This window comes from Bos taurus, chromosome 13 (genome assembly GCF_002263795.3).
Source record: "Bos taurus isolate L1 Dominette 01449 registration number 42190680 breed Hereford chromosome 13, ARS-UCD2.0, whole genome shotgun sequence".
NCBI lineage: Eukaryota > Metazoa > Chordata > Mammalia > Artiodactyla > Bovidae > Bos > Bos taurus.
The window spans coordinates 33,904,860-33,928,740 of NC_037340.1; the positions used below are offsets into that span (position 1 = coordinate 33,904,860).

The 23,881-nt window shown below is 36.9% G+C and overlaps 1 protein-coding gene and 1 long non-coding RNA gene across 5 annotated transcripts in view; both read right to left on the reverse strand.

Moving 5' to 3' along the window:
* LOC104973760 (uncharacterized) overlaps positions 1–20,148 on the reverse strand; it is a 94,228-nt gene extending 74,080 nt beyond the window's left edge. For 2 of the 4 annotated variants that reach the window (XR_009496864.1, XR_009496863.1), the window contains exons 1-2: positions 13,778–20,148; positions 218–357 (exon numbers count right to left, since the gene is read on the reverse strand). This is a non-coding gene — a long non-coding RNA (uncharacterized lncRNA). The remainder of the gene's footprint in view (positions 1–217; positions 358–13,777) is intronic. The other 2 variants (XR_009496865.1, XR_009496862.1) reach the window with 2 other exon arrangements.
* The window catches only part of ZEB1 (zinc finger E-box binding homeobox 1), a 196,785-nt gene that overhangs the window by 133,625 nt on the left and 39,279 nt on the right, over positions 1–23,881 (reverse strand).

Here is a 23,881-nt window from a genome sequence, read left to right on the forward strand (position 1 = left end):
GGAAAACAAAACAAAAAGTGCCCCGCATCTCTAGGACGTGTGCACTCTCCACACGGAGAACCATCCCTGCTTGACAGTGCGTGTGGCGTCCTGCCCACACGAGCGGCTGCCTCTCTTCTGTGAGAGAGGCAGGGGTGTCTCCAGGCCTCCGCGGAGCATTCCAAAGCCAGTCCTGCAGGGGCCTCGGCCCTGAGCGTGCTCCCTGCTCGGTGCTTACCTTTAGAGAACAAGGAGGATGACACAAAGTGACCAGGGCTCACAGCCCACACCTCCAAGAACACTGAAAAGACCTGCAGAGCCTTCCCGGTGCAGGAGGGACCTCTTTTTAATCTTCTGGTGGTGAAGTTTAAGATTTTCCTGAAGAGAAGAGGAGAGTCAAATATTACACTGAGATCTTCCCATGTGATTCAAGTTTATCTAGAATACAAATGGTAGGCTCTGAAGAAATACATTAGATAAAATCAGGAGTCTTCCAAAAGCCATATTCTCTTCTTTCACAAAAAGTATTTTCCCTAAAGAATATGACTTCTCTTTAAACCCTAAAACCTTTAGTGACTAGTTCAACTTCTTCCTCTACACTGAACTACCAGTTGGGAGATGAGAAAAATACAGAAAAATTCTAGGTTGTCAAATAATCACAGTCGTAAATGCCATTAAAATACTTAGGAGAGCTAAACTCACTGAAAAGCAATGAGTTAAAAAGAACAAATAGAAATTTTGTTCTGCCTCTGTCTCTCTTTGATGACATGCATTTCCCGACAATTAACAGAGAAGTGGCCCTTTGAGTTAAATGCCACATAATCATACGTGGAGCATCTACTAAATGTGGGCTCCTGGAGGAAAAGGATTTGGGGTGCTTTTACTTTTTTATACTGATTACCTATACAGTCTAAAATAGCTCCAGGCACACAGTAAGTACTAAAAATAAAATTGGTAAGTAGAAAGAATACTAACCAATTAGCCAATATTCTCAAGGTTGAAAGTTACACAAATGAAACAATTAGAAGCCTACAAGTGTTCTAAGGAGTTTGAAACTGTATTATTTGAAAACAATATTAACAACACCAACATTCCTAAACACATATTAAGTAACTTAGGAATATAATGTTTTAAAAATGTTGTATCTTAAAATATTTATGAGGAAATGTTATAAATATATTATTTCAAGCCAAATTCCTGAAAAGGGCTGGAAATCACACACTGTACATTCACAGTACATTATGCAGTATCAGTTGTAAGAATATTAATATAAGTGAAAGAAACATGCCTTTTTAATACTTTAGTATTAATTATTTTTCATCTTTGAAGAGGTCTACATAAACCAAGTGATAATACAGTTATCTATCAATACATGCATAACTATGCTTAAGTAAATCATTAGCATAATTTTAAAATCAGAAGATGCCATTCTATCAGTACGATTTTCATACATATTTCAAGTAAATATTTATGTTTTATTTAATCTCAAAAAAACCCAAAATTTAAATAGGAAATGCTGAATATTATTCATTTATTTGCTTTCCTGTCACTTACAGACTAAGAACACAGATTGATTTCCTTCAAGTAGTCTTACAACTCTTCCCAAAGTTGATAAATCAGGGAGAAAAAGAAAAAATGCTGAAATCATAACAGATACAACAATCATATTGATAAAGAACTAAATACGTATGTGTTGTATATGTTTTTTAATAAAAATGCAAGGCTTGTATACCCATGGCTGATTCAGGTTGATGTATGACAGAAATCCATACCATATTGTAAAGCAACTACCCTCCACTCAAAAAAAAAAGAAAAAATGCAAGGCTACTAGAAGAACAAACTATTACAAAATATGTGGTTTCATTTGACCCCAAATTCTGCAACTGGCCCTCCAAATACACTGGACGGTGCCCATAGGGCCTTTCACCTCAGGGCACAGGCAACTGTTAAACATACAGACAAAACCACAATAAGAAAACAGGCAGTAAATCTAGGACTGATGATTACCAGTAAAACAATGTTTAGCTGACAGATCATGCCTTGATTATAGTAGTAAAGAGCTTTCCCTATTTCACAAAGAATTCAATTTAATATATTATATCAGGGCATCAGGATTAAATGTGAAAAAAGGAAGAAATTTTAAAACAAAACTTTAGAAATTCACTGAATTTAGAACAATATTTCCTATCTGGACATGTTGCGAAACCTTTGAAACTAATTTTGGGGAGAGGAGTGAACACAGTTACAAAGAACTAATGACCTTAAAGGGGGTAAAGGAAAACATAAAGTTGGAAATTCTGCTGAAAGAAAAAGATTCCACTACTTGGTTGAATCCCAGGCCCAGGAGGGTCAAGAAGAGGACATAAGTTCCCCCAGACAGAGGCCCTGCCTGGGAGCTTCTTTAAAATCCTGGCTCCCATTAGAGGGTGAGGGATCCCTTGCCGCATCTCCAAAAGCAGGGGCAATGAAGTTTAAGTTACCACATTTGGAAATTCAGTGTTCAGCGCTTAACCGCACTTGCAAGCACAGATTATTAAGGTACAGTACAAGTGACTTAGCTTCTTACATGACTGTCAGAAGCAATCTGCTTTCTCTTTTTTATCCTGACTAATGTTTCCCATAGCTCATAGCTATTACTCAGCTCAGACCACAGCGGGATTCTCCAGGCAGCTTCCTCAATGAGGTAAGACAGGTGATGTGCTCAGATGACACAGAACTATCACATGGCTATACAAGGTTCTAGGCAAGTACTGAGGTTGAGAGGAAGCAGGCAGTCAGGGACAGCAGACTCTTCACTAGTCCACTGCCTGTACTTTATGGGATGCTGATCTGGGTTACAAAAGTAGCGTCTTCTGATACTATTCCTTATACTTTCTACCAACTTGCATTTCCCGTTCTAACTCACTTGTGCCCTTCAAAATTGACTCATCAGTTAAGTTATTAAGGACTTGTTCCTGTATATTCCTCCCATCGGTTCTCTCTACAGCACTTACAACAGAACATTTTGCAATAGCTGATTTCTGTATCTGCTCTGTCCAAATGTAAGCATTAGCCACAAAGAGTTACTGAGTACCCAAAATGTACCAGTGTGACTGAGGTACTGAAGTTTTAATTTTTACTTAATTAATTTGTATTTAAACTGCCACATAGGGCTGGTAGCTACCATACTGAACAGCACAAATGTGGAGTGCTGCCATTATTTTCACTTGACTTTCTAATTAGCATTTTAAAAATCACCCATTTCCTTCAAATTTAACTGTGGATACCACTTTACATACGTACATACAAGTATATACACACTTGTAATCGTGGTATGTAAACTTACTAGTTTATTTTCACTTACACCTAACATTTCTCCACATTTCTAGAACTGCAATGCCCAATACTGTGGCTACATGAGTATTTAAATTTAAATGCTGTTAAATAAAATTAAAAATTCAGTTCCTAAGGTGCATCAGCCACATTTCACATGCTCAGTAGCCATGTGTGTGACTAGTGGCTATAATATTAGTGTAAATCATAGGATATTTTCATCAAAGCAAAAAGTTCTCTTGGGAAGTTGTTCTAGAGTCTTCAAAAACTTATTATTTAAAGACAGTATTTTTACAGTGATGTTCTATAATTAGTCTCTACATATATGATTTATAATTAGCACAATATTTATTTCCTAAATTCCCAAGTGAAATATTTAAACATTACTGTGACTCCGAGTATACACGCCTGAATCACTCCCCAAGAGTTTGGCATTACTGCTTATCTTGCAAGATTAGATTTCTTTTAAGAAAATTTAGCCCTTTTAATACAATGAAAAATCTGTATTTCCAAGTCATAATTTGTAGTTTTTTGGTAAGTGCATAGGTAAATATTCCCCCTCATATTACTCTTATTTCTTTATTCTCATAACTTGTCATACTTTTTCTCACTTATATGCTAGGATCTTGAAGTCTAAATTTGCATATTCTGCAATAATATGAAACTATCATATCTGTTATCATTTTCTCTGTAACTTCTGTTTTGGATATTTTCCACAATTTTCAGTGATCCTTTTAATTATAATATTTTGATCTGCCAAACATTTTTAATATTCAAGGGTATACTTTATCTTGGTGAGTTCTACTAATGCTTCATATATGAGATGTAAAAGCATTTCCCATGCTACTTTTTAAAAAAATTCCTCTGGTTGTATAAAGTATGGATGAATGCCTTTTCTTGTCTTATCCCTTTTGCAGTTATACCACTACCTAATACCATTGAATGAATATCCTTTAAGTGGCCTCTCCTATAATGAAAAATAGTTAAGTTGTTGTAAGTAAATGGGACTAAATTTGGATTCCTTATAACACTCCTGTAATCCATGTTTTACAAGACAGAAAAAATACTTTTCAGACTCCCTCTAACAAAGGCAATTGTATTAGTTTAGTAAAGAGTAGAAGCGAGGCAAGGATGTGAATAGTAATGTTTTGCCCAAAGATTAAGATAAAATTTGCTGATTACAGCACCTACTCGAGTCTCTAAACTCACTGAATGCTACATTTTAAAAAAACTAGTAGAAGAGGCTGATTTTCCATCTGTACTGACACTGGCAAAGAAATCACAGTGGCTGCAGAGGCAAGAAAGCTGAGGTCGTGAGGGACAGGGATTTGCTGAGGTCACAGGATGAAGGGCATTTCTCTCAACTCTCACTGACCAAGAAGTCAGGGGCTCAAGGAAAACTTCTGTCCAAATCTGCAAGCGGCAGAGAATTCTCTTCTACTACCTGAGTTACACGTCTGTTCCGGCATCATTACCACTGATGTTTTAAACGTCTTCCAGTATGTAGTAGATTTAGACTTACCCTCATTGTTGAATCACTATCAAATAAAGTAAGTCACTAGAAAATCTGAAAGTCAGAAGTAAACTGAGAAATCTATTAATTGCTTATAGTGAAATAATTTGCCAACAATTCTCAAGATTAAGAAATAGTTTCTCTTCATTTATTTAAATCTTAAGATGCTTTCAAATGTTTTAAGTTTCTTTCAAAAGGTCTAATATCTTTCTTAAATTTATTGGTAAGTATTATGCTTTGTTTGTTACAGTTCTGAGTGGGGTCTTTTCCCAGTGTTTTTTCAGTTGGTATAAAGATACAGTATATCCAGAACTTTATTTTTCCTGTTTATAAAAATGGCTTTAAAGCTGACCGCCATAGGTTTTCTTAATCAGTCATGTCATCTAAAAGTGAAATATTTTTCTTATTTTGTTAACAATATTAGATGGAGTTACTGGTGGTTGTTAAATAAACTAATAATAAAAATAACAGTTTTGCTCCTGAATTTAAGTTTATAAATCTGGCAATATTAGATCATCCCTTATATGCTACCCACCTATACAGTACTACTCTGCCCTGTGATACTGTTTTGCTTGCTGAAGTTCAACTAATCACTCATGACTCAGCAAAGAGAAACATATTTGACCAAGAAGAACTTGAAAGAAAAGGGTCCCAGTTCCTAAATAATCAATACTGTATATGCTAACTATATAAAGTTGTCCTAATACTGACACTGTTCATAAAAATCAAGTAAGAAGTATCTTTCCTCTATAAAAATCCTGTAATTACATGGTCACTTCAGTACTATGTGATTTTCATACCTAAAGTTACTCTTGGATAGGAAACTAGATATTTAAGAGATGATATTAAGAGCACTGGGTTTATTTCTTGGATGAACTATTTCAGAGAAATCAAAAGTCACAGTTTACAAGGGAAAATTTTTCTTAGAATAAATGTGGATGGTGTAACAGATTAAAATATTTGTTATCCTGCAAACCCTAATGATAGAACTGATTCAGAAACAACTGGCAATGGATTAAACCACAACAGGAAAGGGGGAAAGCCTCCATGGAGAGACTGGGCTGTTGGCACTGACCAATTCTAACACTGTGAAGAGAGTGACAAGCAGACACACCACATGCTCCGTGATGTGGTTCAGCATAAAGGCACAGCTTCATGTACGAGGTATTCCTGTCCACTCCACCTAAACCCTAAAATCAAAGCTCAACCTGGATCTAACCAGGTCTGTTGAGCTAACTTCTAATTTGCAGGAAATGTAGAGGTCAATGGAATATATTAACTGGGAAGCCACCAGAAATATCCAGAATAGGGGCTATTCTATGGGACAACTTCCCCAGCTCCTTTGAAGAGTCAAGAACAGGAAGGACAGAGAGATGAAGAAAGGAAGGGAAGGGAGGAAGGGAGAGGCAAGGAGGAAGGGAAGCAGGTAGTGAGGAAGAAAAGACTTCAACTATGCAGCCGTCCTAACAACCTAACACAACAAGGATTTTGTGTGGATTCTGAACAAACGGCCCAAATATCATATAACAATTTTGAATCAAAAGCATGGGGGACTGAATAGGGAGATAGTATCAACTGATACACGTAAGTTTTGTTAATTTTGTTTGATGTATTAGAGGTATTGTAGTTATATTAAAAAGTCTTTCTTTCCCTACTGTATAGCACAGGAACTATATTCAATATCTGATGGAATATGAAAAAGAATGTGTGTGTATATATATGTGTGTGTGTATGTATGTATGTGTGTGTGTGTATTTATATGTGTAACTGAATCACTGCTATTTGACAGAAACTACCACAACATTGTAAGTCAACTATACTCCAATAAAATAAACTTTTTAAAAGTCCTTGTTTTTATAAAAGAGTTGACTATTGAAGAAGGTAGAAGTAAAAAAGACTTGAGGTCTGGGATATTCTTCAAAATAGTTGAGCAAACAGGAGGAGGTAGATGAAGCAACCGTGGCAAAAATTTCTAATTGTTAAATCCGGACCACAGACGTAGGGAGTTTATTACACTAGTCTCTTTTCCTTTACATGTTTGAAATTTTTCATAATTATAGAAACCCAGGCCCCTAGAATATCACCTATTAAGCCAAATACAGTCTAAGTAAAAATAGAACTATTATCTACTGCCTTGCCACACATCGAACATGCTCACCCTGTACAAAGCAAGGGTGCAAAAGACAGCACAGACTGCCCTGTGGTTGGCACGAATGTACCCACATTGTAAAACAGTCATTTAAAAATTAAATTTGACTTGCATATATTGTTACTGTGTATATGTGTATATGCAAGGAAAAACTATAAATTCTAGTCCAATGATACTTTAGGAAACAAAATATCAGAGAAACAGAAAAATCTATACCCCTAACAATCAAATATAAGATATTATGGTTTGTCGGGTACACTGAACCAATGCAAAGGAAAGTACTTTGATATTATACCTCTTTCATATCTCAATAAACTCATGCTGCCTTCTGATTTTAGTGGTACATATTACACTTGGGTTTGCATTTTCAAAACTATTCCCGATTCAAATGACCCCTTCCTTTAACCAACCAATATTCTTTTCTCTGAATGAGGTTGACTGGTCTCAGGTAAGTGACAGGAGGTTGTGTGTTACAGCCTCACTGTGCAAAATATGAAACAGCATATTTTATTCACAGCAGGTACTCAAGTATTCAAGTGAAAGATTTTAACACCCACACAGGTATTTGGATTTATATGTTCCTCAAACATTTAAATGAATCTCTAAGAGTAAAGTATGTGGCAGAGATACCCTGAAAAGTGCCCCTCATACGCTCCACCACATCATCACCACCACGGAACCACAGTCATCATTAATCTGTCCCCACATAAAGTGTCCCTACAGCATAAGAGAGAACTGTCTACTTGTCTTATTTTCACAGCAATTAGAGATGTTATCTTTTTTAAATTCTTGGTTTCGCTTTTTCTGTATTAATGATCGCTTAGTGATGGAGAAGGCAATGGCACCCCACTCCAGTACTCTTGCCTGGAAAATCCCATGGATGGAGGAGCCTGGTGGGCTATAGTCCATAGGGTCGCTGGGAGTCGGACACGACTGAGCGACATCACTTTCACTTTTCACTTTCATGCATTGGAGAAGGAAATGGCAACCCACTCCAGTGTTCTTGCCTGGAGAATCCCAGGGACGGGGGAGCCTGGTGGGCTGCCGTCTATGGGGTTGCACAGACTCGGACATGACTGAGGTGACTTAGCAGCAGCAGCAGTGATGGATAAGACTTTTTCCAACTTGGTAACACAGAAGCAAATCCTCCACAAATTTTGTTAGTTTTATATTCTTATAAACTTAAGACTTCTTTCATAATACTGCATGTTAGTATTTCCTCCAAATAACTTGTAAATTTAAATGCTATGCTTGTCCAAAAAACGTTTGCTTTTAATGCCTTGTTACATTTTAACATTTAAAATGCAGCAGGCGTTCTTAATGTGTGTGCAAAATCACTTCAGTCGTGTCTGACTGTGCGATCCTATGGATTGTAGCTGACCAGGCTCCTCTCTCCATGGGATTCTCAAGGCAAGAATATTGGAGTGGGTTTCCATGCCCTCTTCCAAGGGACCTTCCTGACCTAGGGTTGGAACCTGCGTCTCTTTTGTCTCCTGCATTGGTAGGCAGGTTCTTTACCACTGGCGCCACCTGCGAATCCTATTCTTCTAATTATGACTACAATCTCATCTGTAAGTCAATAGACATACAAACCAACTTCCTACATTCACTTGGCTGGGAACACATTGGGGCCCAGATGCCCGCCACACTGAGGCAGAGCTGGGCAGTACAGGGGACCTTTAACTAGCAGCTTCTGGCCACTCTGCTCCCCTTTAGCAGGAGTAGGTGGTATTTACAGGATTCAGTGAGATCATATGGTAAAGTGTATACATATAAGCACAAACCATGCTTGCTTATGTCTTCTCCCTTCAAAGGCTCTACCTGAATCAGTAAATTACTCTGGGAACTCATGATACAATTTACCTAACTAGAAAATCGTATACTGTTGTAAAGGGCAGAGTTGCTATGAACTACTATAATTATTAACACTGGTTTATAAAATGCTAGTTTAAAGGTGTAAAAAAATAACTTGGTACCTGCTAGAAATGTTTACTGGAAAAAAATTTTTAATCATATAGCAAGGAAATCAGTTTGAAATTGGGTAGACTAAAGCAATTTTACATTTCTCTTATGAAGTTATAGAATAGTACATAATTTATATGGGAATATTTGAAAAGCCCTGAAATAGTATATGTAAAAATCAATAATGTATTTTTACTTGATGGTATCATGTAAAATACCATGTAGGACAGAAATCTTTACTCAGCATATAAAATAAAAAGCTTAAATGAATTCTTAGCTTTTCATTTCAATTTAGGGCAATAATATGGAATGGATATATACATATTGTGTGTATATATGCATACACACATGCATGCATATGCATACACATATATATATATATCACATACACATAAAGTGAGGAGACTTGAGATCTGAGATAGCCTCAACTAGAGTAGTTCATATATCTGCGATCCCTCCATGTATTAGTAGCAGAGCAGGAACTAGGTCTCAGATCTTTGGCTTGACGTCTAAATGTTCTTTCCATGGTTTTAGTCTTCCTAGTTTTTCGTGACACTACTATCAGCAAGTGCTAGACAGCCTAGTAAGTGTTCAGTAACTTACCAAGTTGATTAATTCTATCCAACTGATTAGGGTCATGGGAAATGATACTTCCAGTGTTGAAAGAATTCTCTCTTACTGAGATCTTACAACGGAAGAATTCTATATTGTAAGCAAAAATAAGGACACTGGATTATGAAATACCTATCTTAAATTTAATTCAAATATTTCACCTGAAAATCATTAAAGTACTTGCACTTATTGTGAATTAAATTGAATTAATCTACAAATACAAAAACTTTCTTTGTACACAGAGGGGTTTAAGGATGCAAGCTTATAAGTCTCAGTTAATAGTCAAACCCAACTGATCTGATTCTACAGCCCAACCTCTTAATCACGACAACTCAGAAATGTAAAACCGCTTTGTATAATTTTAATTTTATTAAGTGATCATACAGGATAGGCTTTATGAGATCTGCTGATATTCACATTTCTTGGTATCTTAGAAACTTCAAGTTTCCTTATTTTAAGTAAGCTATACAAAAGCCAAGAATTCATAAGTCCCTACTAATTTCTAAGATCCAGTCTCAAAGAGTTTCTGTTCAATTTTTATGTAAAAATGAATAACCTCATTTCATGAGGAAAATAAACTGAATAACGAACACACTATAGATCAATTCTCAAGGTATCCTTAAGAAAGGATGCTTTTTAAAAAAAGCCACAACTTTACTGTAATTACTAGGTTAATGTCTACCCCCCCGACAGACTCTAAACTGAAGGTGACATCAGTCATATTTGTGACTACAGCCCCTATGCCTAGTGTAGTGCCTGACACATACAGCAGACTGTCAGTAAGAATTTACAGAATGAATGACTGGGATATACTCTTTTATCTATTATATTTATTTAGTAAAGATCCCTAGCACATGTGTGCTAAGTCGCTTCAGTTGTGTCCAACTTTAGCCTGCCTAGTTTCTCCTCTGTCCATGGGATTCTCTAGGTAAGAATATTGGAGAGAGTTGCCATGCCCTCCTTCAGGCAATTGCCTGACCCAGGGATCGAACCTGTGTCTCCTCCACTGGCAGGGGGGTTCTTTATCACTAGCACCACCTGGGAAGCCCAAAGATCCCTAGTAGTAGCAACTAAATATTGCTTGTAACATTTATTTTACATAAGACTTAATACATTTTTATCATTATTTAATATATTAATGTTTAAGATGTCACAATTTTTCTTCAAATGATCCTTGTGATTTTTATCAGTAAGAATTCCTTCTTTATAAACTTCTGTCTTAGGTTCTTAAAAGAATGGATCTTGAAAGGTACTCCATTTTATTTTCCACATTTAAAAGCTTCTTTCATCTATGAACTGAAAATGATTTTTCCTTCCCACCATTATAAACAATAATTTTATTAAAATTTACCTTTCTGAAACTTCCAATTCCACACCATTGCTAATCATCATTTATTCTGATAGTGGTAGCCCCCAAACTTCTTTTAGAAAACACTGTATTACAACATACCAAGCAGATACCAATTCACTAAACTGAAAAGTTACAGTTATGTCCATCATATAAATGATGACTGTTAGTAGACTTTTGTTCACTTAGAAACGAGGGTTATTTTTCATTCATTTTAGTAAAAGAAAGGCTATGTATCCCCTTCCATCTGTGATGTTTACATAACTATGTGGTTAAACATCTTTATGTGGCTAAATGCCCAATTCTCCACCTGCCCATGGACCACTCGAAGCTAACTGCATAGAACCTAAAACAGCCATCATAGAAATGTGATGTCGTGAAAATTGCAAGGCTCGCTGCCCAGCCAGGATCATTTTCCTCTAGACACTCCTCCTGGGAGGATGGGAATGACATCTTTCTCCTAGCAGTGACAAACAAACTGCCTTATCAGCTGATAAGATCTTCAAATCAGAATACTTGAAAGGGAGGCTGGAGTCCTTCTTCTGAGTGTACCCAGGAAAAAATTATAATAGAAGTCACTGCAGAGACTGAAGTCAATATCACAATCTTGAGGAGGAAATTAACAACAGACTTACCCTGGATTTTTGCCACTTGAAAAATATTTATAGTTATTTAATTTTTAAAATAGCTTATATATTTTAGTAGTAAATTAGGGGAAAGAACATGTCTCATCTAAAAGTAAATCTTTCTGATTTTAGGTTCTTACTGGATTGCATGCTCTGATTCAATCTGCTTTCATATTATCAGCTGAATAAAGAAAAGTGAGTCTTCAATGAGTTTTTTTTTTTTAATGTTGACAGATCCAACTTAGAAACAAACTAACTTTATCATTTTTTAAACATCACTTCCCTTAGACAAGATTCACTGTGTCCTACAGAAAAAGTGTAAATGTTTAGTCATTCAAATGGTCTATCATATATATTTTCAAAAATCTAATAAATATGCACATTTCAGAATAAGCTATAAAAGAAACAAATTTTAGTTATTTCTTTCAAAAAGGGATAAAAGTTGATTAAGGAAATCATACTATCATTAAAAAATGTCTCTATGTAACAACTCAATGATATAAAGCGAGAGATAAATAAATCCCTGTGCTGGCCTGACACTAGAATGGAATAGTTGCTAAGGAGAGGAGAGTGCTTAGTTCATGGATGACATCTATTTTAATAATCTTAAATTCAGCTGAAGAAATCAGGGCCATCATTCACTGCATTCAATCTTAAAACGTAAGAATTCTCTTCAGAAAATGAAATTCTTATAAGAACATGACTTTAACAAGGCTTTGCTGCAAATTCTTAAGAACATCTAAGAAAACAGAATAGCAGCAGAAAAAAAACTTCCGTGGTTAGAATTCAGTCTTTTTGCGTGTTTCGATTAGAAGATATTCATTTAATAAATGATACATATTTAAAGTTCAGAAGACAAGTCATCAGTTACCTTAGTAAATAAATATGAGATCCCTGCTTCCCTGCTTTCCTCACACACCTGCTTATGCCTTTCTAAAGTATTGGCTCCAGTTGCCATTTTATCTACACTGTAATCACCATCTACACTGCGCGTTTAAGAGCAGTTAGGAAGCACCTCTGGTTTGAATGGCACCATCTTCCTTTGGGCACTCAGCTGTCCGGACGGCATAGAGCAGACTATCCATAGACCGAGTGCAGGGAGGTCAGATGCCGCCATCCAGGGCACTAGGCTCGCTGTCAGCGTGAGAATGTTCATATGGTGACAGACGCTGTGTGAGGCGCTTGTCACACGTGTTAGTCCTGACACGTTTGTTACTAACCTCTAGAAAATACGGTCACATTCAACTAACATCATTTTGACACCTCTAACTGCAAAAGAAAAACTACCCAAACTATGTCAATCTCAAAAATTGTTAAGTCTGACACAGAATCACAATCTATTATTAATATCTGGCCTTCATCACACTGTCCAGTTATCAAAAGCTACTATGTCCACAGAGACACTCAAGTAAGCTCTGATAAACACTGATTTTGGATTTCAACCTTTATAATTTACTAATTCCACTCCTGTCCAAAGTTAATGAATCATGGATCTGACAGGACACAGATATTCAAATAAAAGGGTATACAGGAGCCAAACACAAAGAGGATAAAACTATTAAGTTTCAGGTCACTTGAAGGACATTAAAATGTAGCCAAATTTGAATTACTTTCTCAGTGCAAACATGTGAAAGGCAGAGAGACAGGTCTGATTGTTTCACTACAATTTGATTCTGTGCTATATTATGAACAGCTACTCCATTTTATTTTGGCTACATAAATATCTTAAGAACTTCATATTTTCCACAGAGGTATAGTAATAATGATATGTTTTAAAGGCTTAATGTCACTCAGTGTATTTGATTATTTGATATTATACTTTCTTTCTTCCTCCCTATCATCTTATAATGTAATTAAAAAGGAAGCAGGAATCAACAGGCTACTTCACTGCAAAATTTATGACATTTACTTTGAATGAGGAGCAGCTATGAAACTAATTCAGTTTGGCAGAAACTTTACTCAAGGAACATTTAAAATATGCTATTTTAAAATGATGATTATCTATAGCAGAACTATAAAAAACTGAATGTGTTAAACTGATTTTCACACTTAATATTATTTTCTTATCAACATTAAGCATTATAAAAATCTCTTATCTACAAAACCATTCCTTACATTTATCTTATTATAGATGTAAATCATAGACATATAAATTCAAAACTTGGCATTAATTTTGTCCTAGATTCTAAAAGCTCTAAAATTTTAATTCAGATACAATGGTATCTGTGTGTGTATGCTTCTCACACACACACAGTAAGTTAAAGGGAAACTCTTACCATGGGTTTTCTTTTGCCAGTCAGTTCTTCCACGGCTCTCCCGGCAGGGCCTCCTCTGTTGAGCAGACAGCAGCCAAATCACAACATGACTTTTGGATGCTCACGTCTTCAGATGGGAGTTTTCGGCCAATTGCCAGTTGAGAATTTAAACTGAAACTAAATTACCCAAACTTTATTAAATTGTTTCCACACCCACTAACTGATAATGAGTAAAGACTCTAAGCTGGAAAATTAAGTGAGTTGAGTTTGATTCACCTCTTTTCAAGCAGTCATTAACATGTTTAAGAAGAAATGCTAGGATAGAAAATATTATCTACAGAGAACAGTTTTAGGTAAACTTCAATTGTTTCCAAAAAGTTCCCACAATTATTCTGTAACCCAAGTTAACACATGACAAAGATGGTATTTATTCAATGATGTATCTATAAAACATAGAGTCACAAATTTAAATTCTGTCATTGAATCTACCTGAAAACTAATTATAATATGGAGAAACACTCTGACAATATCATCTATATGTATATAAAGTATTTGTTAAGTTATCACCTACTTGCAGTCCACACCATTAAGAAGTTAAAGGTTACATGCCCTGACTGCAAGCATCATCCTCTGTACTGAGAAGAAAAATGTCTGGCTACCACTTCCAATTACACTGCACCAACAACTCTGCCCCCTTTCTGCACCAGCTGAGGCTCCTTTTCTCTCAATTACTACAGTTGGTCTTTGTAGCACCTGTCAATTATATACGGTCTTCAATCATTGGGCTTTCTGATTAAGTTGTACAGTCTCTCTCTGTTCTGATATTTCTCAAGTATTTGGCATATTACATTGTTCCCACCTGTGGTTAAGATAGTCCCTCAGATCCCCAGGAGCATTTCTGCCTGGTCAGAAGTTGGCCCATTCAATAACATTTTTTCCCTGACAATGTAAAGCTTCAGTAAATATACAATAAAGCTAAAATGAAGACAGGAAAGAAAAGGAAAATACTGTCTTACCTTCCCAAGGTATCATATTTACTACTGATTAAAAACAGTTTCTGAATATCACCTATAACAGGTGCAGACTCAGTGTACATAATTAGACAGTCACGCAGGACTCAGATCAGAATGCTGACCGTGACACACCCCTATCCTCAGATTCCATGCCCGCCCTCCTCTCACACACATGAAGGCAAGTGCACTTGCATCTCTAGTCCACCCACACCCTGAGAGGTTCCTCCCATCAGTAACCTGGTATTATATACAAGGTATCACATACAAGAGAACATAAAGTAAAGGGTCAATTTACAGTTAAACCAGGAGAAACTGAGTTCAGAACAAAGCCCAAAGCTTACCAAAACTGCTGTGTCTTAAGAGTTAATCACACTGACCTCAAATAGTTTGATATCCTAGAAAAAGGCTTACTCCATTCTATCCAATAATTTTAATCCCAAATCCTCAGCAGCAATAACACTTAAGAACTATTCAGAGATGAACAGAGTTCTTTCCTGGATAGTAGGAGCTACAACGTTAACCTCCTTTCTCAAGGAGTTTTATAATATAAAACTTTGAACATGGGGGTTGTGGGAGGAGAAGACAGTTCATGATGTATGATTGGTAGATTTCCAAGAGAGAAACAAGCACACAGTGGCAGTTTCAATTGTTTGAATAGATTTGTCACATGTGGGGTGATCTGAGAAGACTTTCTATAAAGATGTATTTTGAAAGCAGAAAATATACAACCATTTTATTATTATTGAGCCTGATGAAGCCCACAGAGCAAAACTTAATTAAATATAGACTATGACTGTGGGAGTATTCATGCCCTTACTCTGGAATAAGATCAAAGATAAATTCCTTAGTCAAATGAAATTGCAGACCATGAGATATTTTAAAAATCAAGCCTTCGGTATAAGAGAAACAATTCTAAACTTGTTCATGTCACTCATCCTAAAGATTCCAATCATCATTGTAGTGATTTAATTTAATTTTTAGTACAAGAGACATAATTCTGAAAAGTTACTACCACAGTAACAAAATCATGAAGCAGAAAGCACAGAATGCTTCTTTTGGTGTGAACAACATTATTGATAACGCACCTACATAACAGCTAGTTTCATACTCCAGCAATGATGACTTGTCAAGTGTTTGTGTGCCTATATATAATCTTAAATACATTCAACTAGTTCACTTGTAACAGTTTTAACATTTAACGCCACCCCTCATTTTAATGGAGAAACAGGTCCAGCAGGAATATTACTTGTCCAAAGTCACACAGCTAGATAGCAGCAAAATCAAGACCCCTTAAGAACCAATGTTTCTTTTACTATAGTTAAGTAAATAAAGAATTATGCCTAAGAAAGATATAATTTTATTAAAAACATGTAAACCTTTTAACCTCAACATCAAATCTCCAACATACAGATCACTAGCTCCAAAGATGCAAAGACTCGATTCACGAAGTTAGGGGAAGGAGAGTGTATGATGAATTTAAACCCCACAGGCATCCAGTCTTATACCCAAATCTTACACACTCACAACATGAGTTTGAGGAATGTATAAAATTTCATCTAAAGTTTCTCTACAGGCCAGTATCATTGGTGAACATAGATGCAAAAATCCTCAACAGAATTTTAGCAAACAGAATTCAACAGGACATTAAAAAGCTCAGACACCATGATCAACTTGAGTTTATTCCAGGGATGCAAGGATTCTTCAACATACACAAATCAATCAATGTGATACACCATATTAACAAATTGAAAAATAAAAAACAAATGATCTCAATAGATGCAGAAAAAGTCTTTGACAAAATTCAGCACCCATTTATGATTAAGACTATTCAAAAAATGGGCACAGAAGGAACCTACCTCAACACGGTAAAGGCCATGTATGATAAGCCCACAGCAAACATTATTCTCAGTGGTGAAACACTGAAAGCATTCCCCCTAAGATCAGGAACAAGACAAGGGTGTCCACTTTCATCCCTATATTATTCAACATAGTTTTGGAAGTCCTAGCTACAGCAATCAGAGAAGAAAAGAAATAAAAGGAATCCAGATCAGAAAAGAAGTAAAGCTCTCACTGTTTGCAGATGACATGATACTGTACATAGAAAACCCTAAAGATACTATCAAAAAATTACTAGAGCTAATCAGTGAATTCAGCAAAGTCACAGGATACAAAATCAATACACAGAAATAACTTGCATTCCTATATACTAACAATGAAAAATCAGAAAGAGAAACTAAGGAATCAACCCTATTCACCACTGCAGCAAAAAGAATAAAATATCTAGGAATAAACTTACCTAAGGAGACAAAAGAACTGTACACAGAAAATTTTAAGACACTAATGAAAGAAATCAAAGATGACATAAACAGATGGAGAGATATTCCAAATTCCTGGGTAGGAAGAATAAAGGTAGGAATAAATAAAATTGTCACTGTGAAAATGACAATACTAGCACATGCAATCTACAGATTCAATGTGATCCCCATCAAATTACCAATGGCATTTTTCACAGAACTAGAACAAAAATTTTCACAATTCATATGGAGACACAAAAGACCCCGAATAGCAAAAGCAGTCTTGAGAAAGAAGAATGGAGGTGGAGGAATCAACCTTCCTGACTTCAGATTATATGACAAAGGTACAGTCATCAAGACAGTATGGTACTGGCACAAAAACAGAAATACAGACCAAATGGAACAAGACAGAAAGCCCAGAAATAAACCCATGCACCTATGGGTATCTTATTTTTGACAAAAGAGACAAGGATATACAATGGGGCAAAGATAGCCTCTTCAATAAATGGAGCTGGGAAAACTGGACAGCTACATGTAAAAGAATAAAATTAGAACACTTCCTAACACCAGACACAAAGATGAATTAAAAATGGATTAAAGACCTAAATGTATGACTGGAAACAATAAAACTCATAGAGGAAAACAAAGGCTCGATGACATAAATCAAAGCAAGATCCTCTATGACCCACCTCCTAGAGTAACAGAAATAAAAATAAAAGTAAACAAGTGGGACCTGATTAAACTTGAAAGCTTTTACACAGCAAAGGAAATGATCAGCAAGGTGATAAGACAACTCTCAGAATGGGAGAAAATAATAGCAAATGAAACAACTGACAAAGGATTAATTCCCAAAATATACAAGCAGCTCATACAACTCAATACCAGAAAAACAAACAACCCAATCAAAAAGTGGGAAAAAGACCTAAACAGACATTTCTCCGAAGACATACAAATGGCTAACAAACACATGAAAAGATGCTCAACATAGCTCATTATTAGAGAAATGCAAATAAAAATTGCAGTGAGATATCACCTCACACTGTCAGAATGGCCATCAGAGTATTACTCAGCCATTAAAAAGAATACATTTGAATCAGTTCTAATGAGGTGGATGGAACTGGAGCCTATTATACAGAGTGAAGTAAGCCAGAAAGAAAAACACCTATACAGTATACTAATGCATATATATGGAATTTAGAAAGATGGTAACAATAACCCTGTATATGAGACAGCAAAAGAGACACAGATGTGTATAGTACAGTCTTTTGGACTCTGTGGGAGAGGGAGAGGGTGGGATGATTTGGGAGAATGGCATTGAAACATGTATAATATCATATATGAAACGAGTCGCCAGTCCAGGTTCGATGCACGATACTGGATGCTTGGGGCTGGTGCACTGGGATGACCCAGAGGGATGGTATGGGGACGGAGGAGGGAGGAGGGTTCAGGATGGGGAACACATGTATACCTGTGGCGAATTTATTTTGATATATGGCAAAACCAATACAATATTGTAAAGTTAAAAAATAAAATTAAATTTAAAAAAAGTCTACAAACAATAAATGCTGGAGAGGGTGTGGAGAAAAGGGAATGCTCTTGCACTGTTGGTTGGAATGTAAATTGATATAGCCACTATGGAAGACAGTATGGAGATTCCTTAAAAAAAAAAAACTAAAAATAAAACTACCAGCAATCCCACTCCTAGGCATATATACTGAGGAAACCAAAACTGAAAAAGACACATGTATCCCATTGTTCATTGCAGTACGATTTACAATAACTAGAACGTGGAAGCAACCTAGATGTCCATTGACAGACAAATGGATAAAGAAGTTGTGGTACATATACACAATGGAACATTACTCAGCCATAAAAAGGAATGCATTTGAGTCAGTTCTGATGAGGTGGATTAACCTAGGGCCTATTATACAGAGTGAAGTAAGTCAGAAAGAGAAAGATAAATATCGTATACTGATGTATATATACAGAATCCAGAAAAATTGTACTGAAGAATTTATTTGCAGGGCAGCAATGGAGAAACAGACGTAAGAGAATAGATTTATGGACATGGGGAGAGGGGAGGAGAGGGTGAGATGTATGGCAAGATTAACATGGAAACTTACATTACCATGTGTAACACAGATAGTAAATGGGAATTTGCAGTGTGTCTCTAAACCCAAACAGGGGCTCTGTATTAAGCTAAAGGAGTGGGATGGGGAGGGAGATAGGAGGGAGGTTAAAAAGGGAAGGGATATATGTATACCTATGGCTGATTCTCTGTGAACTCCGGGAGTTGGTGTTGGACAGGGAGGCCTGGCGTGCTGCAATTCATGGGGTCGCAAAGAGTCGGACACGACTGAGCGACTGATCTGATTTGATCTGATCTGATGGCTGATTCATGTTGACATTTGACAGAAAACAACAAAATTCTGTAAAGCAATTATCTTTCAATTAGTAAATAAATTTAAAAAAATTACACACACACACACACACAGTCTCTAATACAAAAGTCAATTTTGTAGGTTTTCCCGTGGCATCACATCTATTTTTATTTTACCTCCTGGCGTTCTTTTTATCTAGTTTTTCTTATGACTGTCTAGCAATTAAACCATGCTACATGGATGGATAGCATTAGAAATTAAAGTCTTATCTTGATTGCTTGATATAACTCATCTTGACTATATATAAACTGACAGTAAGAAAAGTTCAGAAAATTTGTAAATGAGAAATATAAAAATAGTCAAAACTGCTTATATTTAGTTATAAGGATAAAAGTTGGCACTAACTCAATTTAGATTTGTCTACTCAGTCATAATTCATAAGATGTTTCCAGTCAAACACAACACATTTTTTTAGTTCAGTTAGTCTCCAAAGTCAGAGCACTCATTAGGTAACACCGAAAATCATTCACTAAAATTCTCAGAACAGGCAACGACACCAACATATTAGCGCCTCCCACCACCACAACCACATGCTTACCCAGACCACAGCCAGAGAGCGTGAAATAATCTCACCTAACTTATTATTAATAAATATGATTTATTAAAAATAGAATATTTCTGAATATAAAATCAAGATTTATGCTATTTAAGCAAAAAATATGTGCTTAAGCAGTCTTATATTCCATTTGGTCACAAAGTAACATCTATACATATTAACATCTATATATATTAATATATAACATATATATTCTATGTCTATTGCATATATATATGTACACACGTGTATACATACACATGCATGTATTTATTTATACTAAAGAGCAGTCCTCTTAAAATCATGTGTTTATTAGAATGTGTAATTTTTTAAAATTTTCCTCAATGTACGAAGTTGTGTGTGTGTCTACTTTTTTACCAAGAATTGTAAAATATAGGGTGTCCATATTTAGATCTGCCTGTTGAAGTATTCTACAGAGCTGGTGTATTGATTTGACAACATACATAAGAAGAAATAGTTTCTTTATACCACATGATTCACAGCAACCCTTGAGAAAATAGGATTTTTAAAATTAGCCAAAGAAATATGCCTCATCCTTTTCATAAATTTACTACATTTACAAGAAAGTTATTCGGGGGCAAGTTATTTACCTCTACGGAGAAGGCAATGGCAACCCACTCCAGTACTCTTGCCTGGAAAATCCCATGGATGGAGGGGCCTGGTAGGCTGCAGTCCATGGGGTTGCTAGGAGTCAGACACGACTGAGCGACTTCCCTTTCTCTTTTCACTTTCATGCATTGGAGCAGGAAATGGCAACCCACTTCAGTGTTCTTGCCTGGAGAATCCCAGGGACGGGGAGCCTGGTGGGCTGCCGTCTATGGGGTCACACAGAGTCGGATACGACTGAAGCGACTTAGCAGCAGCAGCAGTTTCTCCAGTGAAAAATGAAGGTAACAACAGCAACTCAGCTCACAGGCTTGCTGTGAACACAAGGTAAGTTAACAGCTGTCCACTGGCTGGAGGAGTGGGCCAGACACACACCAGTTTTCAGAGCGGTCACAGTCATGACCACAACCACCACCACCTTTGAAAGCACCTCAAAGGGGTCTTAGTAAAAACGCAGAGTAAACCCCACTCCCAGAGATTCTATTTCAATATCACACCCGAAGTGTAAAAATAACGTATTAAAGAGAAAGCAAAGAAATATGCAAAACACTGCACCAACACAGCCTTATGCATACAGTACCAAGTAGCAAAACACTTAGAAAAAGCTACACCTTCCAAAGTCCAACAATAGCTTTATTTCCTTCTCTAAAACACACACGAACCATCCCCAAAGCCACGAGCTATTTTCCAAAGAGCCAACTAACCCTACAGGTAGACAGGAACGCAGAAGCAAGTAAGGGGTCCTGGCTTGAACAACATTTAAAGAAGCTTAAACACACCAGTCCTTCTTGGGTACAGGGTAGCAAGCAATTCTGCAAAAACTCTTGTGAGTAAAGCAATTACCAAACATTTACCCACTCACTCTAAGTGGGATTCTCTGCTAAATGTCGAGGGGGATAGAAGCATGAAGTATGAAACGTTATGGAATCTCATCATGAAAACAGCCTCTCAGCTTCTTCCAAGCATCACAGAAGTCCTGCTCCAGCTCATGAGTAGTGTGTGCTAGGAACTCAGACAAAGGATTCAAGTTAGGGTTGATTAGGAAGCCTTCACAGAAGAAAAAGGTCTTTGCTAGACCTTAGAACAAATAAGATTTTTATAGGTAGAGATAAACTGAATTTCAGGCTGAAGAAAACAGCGTGAGCAGGAAGCAGAACCCTGGAAAACTCCCTCTCCCAGGAGAGCACATGCACTGCAGAGCACCCACACTGCGTCCAGGAAGGGCAAGCAATCATCTCATGTTCTCTGCTCAGAAACCCAAGCAATCCTTCAGAAAGCCCGATTTGACAAGGGTGTGCCTAACAGGGTGTGTTAGGACAGTCCAACCCTGGCTTTGAAAAGGGACAGAGACAGGAATCCAAAGGATCATTTTAATCCATCATTCAGCGGTGAGGAACAAAACAGGTATCAAAGATGATTCAAGTTTTAGGGCTGGTTTTTTCCAGAAACTCTCTATTCCACCCTGCCAGCTCAGGATGAAGGAGGTGGTAGACAGCCGAAGCTGCTGAAAGGGGACATGGGGTGGTCTTGGCATTAGGCAATGAGGACCACCCCGTGGCACAAAAGGCAGAGGGTAACCCTGGCAAAGACTAGGCAGTGTGAGCCTGTCTACTGGAGCCAAACACTCACAGCTGTTTTTTCTTGATGACACTTCAAAAGGCCTTAAGGGTGTGACTCAGAAAGAAAGAAAGAACAAAACAGTTTAAGACTTGGAAAGCCTAAAAATGACAATGATTGGTCAAAAGATGACGTTCCCTGTATTTAGTAGGATGTACAAATGCATTTTAATATGGTTTATAACGTATTCACAAATTCAACCTGTCCAACAAAAAGAATCAACAATAAAACTTTTATTCAGTACAAATAAAGGTATCAAGTACTTGCAAACAAAAAAAAATAATAAAGCTCATTTATTTCATTGAAAGAACCTTTGCTTTTTTGATTAGTTTCACCTTTAAATATCACATTGTTCTTACGTGTAAGAAGAATTTAAGTCATACTTGCTTCTCGTTTAAACCCTGCCTCTACCCACCTGGCACCCTGGCCTTTCTTGGAAAGTTGCTCATAGGCAATGTTCATAGACTTGCCTTATGTCGCGTGCTCCGATCTTAGCCAAGCAGGTCGCATCACTGAGATGGCTCCTCAGAAGCAAAGGCCACACTGTTTTCAGCTTGGCCCACCAAAGCTCAGTGACACTAAATGTGTGCTTATGAAATGAATGATATCCCCTAACCCAATGTGCACACGAATTAAATAAAAGCTATGCCAAATTATAGGATTTTGTAACAATAAACACGTGATTTCCTAGGGCACCCATACAGTACCGTTCAGGTTGCTGATGGCCCTGCAACAGCACCGCACTCACAAGCTCATGAACTCTTTGGAGATATTAATAAAACATTTCAACACAATTAGTTTTGCTGGCTGAAAAAAGGTGCTTTTCACATTTCACTAAATATATTTTTCTTGCATCTGAATTTGCATTTTCAGTCTTCAAAAATAGTCCACATTTTGTTCATTTGCTCAAAATTAATTTACAATATCTTGTCATATACCCTTTATTAGAACAGGCTTATGGACTCTGTGGGAGAGGGAGAGGGTGGGAAGATTTGGGAGAATGGCATTGAAACATGTGAAATGTCATGTATGAAACGAGATGCCAGTCCAGGTTCAATGCACGATGCTGGATGCTTGGGGCTGGTGCACTGGGACGACCCAGAGGGATGGTATGGGGAGGGAGGAGGGAGGAGGGTTCAGGATGGGGAACACATGAGAAATAAAGGAATAAAAAATTAAAAAAAAAAAAAATAAATAAATAAAAATAAAAAGTTAAAGCAATATTAAAAGCTACCATTTAAAAGCTATCATATTTTAGGGATAGTCACACATGCTGCTGCTGCTAAGTCGCTTCAGTCGTGTCTGACTCTGTGCGACCCCATAGACGGCAGCCCACCAGTCACACATGGTATCGTACTAAAATAGGCAAATGTCAGTTCCAAAGCAAACAGGTCACTTATCTTAAAACATAAGGAAAAACTAGCATCTGTTAACCTCTCTCCTGTACCCGATTTAAGATCCTCACTCAAACCCTGGGAGGCAGATGGGGCACAGCCACTTTATAGCTGTCGGCGTGCTCTAGGCCCCAGAGCTCCTAAATGACCCATCACAATCCCCATGTCATCTGTCTATGCTCCTCCTTTTTACAGTAACTCTGG